Here is a 1,498-nt window from a genome sequence, read left to right on the forward strand (position 1 = left end):
GAGAGAGAGAGAGAGAGAACAAATAAGAATTTCGGATAGTAATGAGTAAGAGGAAAAAATAAAATTATAAGTGGTGAGAGTTATTGCCTAGAGGGCTGCTTTAGATACAGGATGGTTGGGTCACCTTTGAGGAGGTGACATCTGAGCTGAGATGTAAAGGTTAAAAAGGAGCCAGCTTAGTGGAAATCCATGGTAATAGAGTTCCCCCCCACCTCCTGTAATAGAGTTTTTAAGACAGTGGGAATAGCAAGTGCAAAGGTTCTCAGGTGGGGATGAATTTGGCATGGTCAAGGAAGAGAAAGGCCAGTGGCTAGAGATGACCAGTTTTAAGGTAAAGAAACTGAGACTCAGAAAGTGCTCAAGAAAAAAAAAAAAAAAAAAAGAAAGTGCTCAAGAATAGTGAAAAGGCTATAGCCAAAGGGCAAATGTTGAAAAATAAGAAAAAAAAAAAAGAATAGTGAAAAGGAATTCTTAAACACTGTTGCTAAGACAGGCAGTTTGTCAACAACTGTCCCAATCTTCAATATGTATTTACTTTGTCCCAACTATTCTATATTTAGGAATTTTTCATACTCACCTATGTGGACAAAGATGGTGAAGCAAGTATGTTTATTACAACATAGTTTGTACAAAAGATTTTAACAGTGTGAGTGTCTATCAGTAGTGGACTAGCTAAATAAATAAATAATATGCATCAAGGGAAAATGGTCAAGTAGAATTTACCTGTATGTGCTGAAATGGAATAATTTGCAAGAGATATTGTCAAGTGGGGAAAAAAAGCAAAGTGGATATTTATGTGTACATATTCTGGTGATAGCTGTTACTTCTGGGGAAAGGAGCTAGGGGTATGGAGTGAGAAAGAGACTTTTCTTTTCATACTTGTTTGGTTGATTTTTTTTTTAATCTTGTTTATATTATCCTTTCCATTTTAAAATTGTTTCTCCCAAAAAAATACAAACAAAAAATATTTGTACACCAGTGTTCACAGCTGCATCATTCACAGTAGTCAAGAGGTAGAAGCAGCCCAAGTGTCCATTCACAAATACATGGATACACAGCAACACAAAGCTAAGAAGCTGATGAAGGAGGGGGAGAAGGGCAGGAGGAAGGGTAAGTGGAGAGAAGGAGGAGGGGAGGACTTCAGCTGCAATAGTCAAACCTAGATAATCTGATTACAGGTTCCATACTGCAATTTAATACAGTTTTCAAAACTATTGAATATATTTTCTTTTAGTTTGTCACTTGGCTTTTTACTTTATTCTTGGTTGTCAAGTGGAGTTTGAAAATTGAGTTTTGTTTTTTTTTTGCTTTGTCGCCCAGGCTGATGTGCAGTGGCACCATCATAGCTCACTGTAACCTCTAACTCCTGGGCTCAAGCGATCTTCCTACCTTAGCCTCCCAAGTAGCTGGGACTATAGGTGCTCACCACCACACCTGGTTAATTTTTTTTTTTTTTTTTAGAGATGAGGTCTCACTATGTTGCTCAGGCTGGTCTCAA

At 37.5% G+C, this 1,498-nt stretch overlaps 1 protein-coding gene across 1 annotated transcript in view; it reads left to right on the forward strand.

The window, feature by feature from the left end:
- Window positions 1–1,498, forward strand: part of DNAL1 (dynein, axonemal, light chain 1) — a 57,854-nt gene that overhangs the window by 35,684 nt on the left and 20,672 nt on the right. The gene's annotated exons all lie outside the window — the stretch shown is intronic.

Source organism: Propithecus coquereli, unplaced genomic scaffold (genome assembly GCF_000956105.1).
Source record: "Propithecus coquereli isolate 6110/MARCELLA unplaced genomic scaffold, Pcoq_1.0 Scaffold5, whole genome shotgun sequence".
Classification (NCBI taxonomy): domain Eukaryota; kingdom Metazoa; phylum Chordata; class Mammalia; order Primates; family Indriidae; genus Propithecus; species Propithecus coquereli.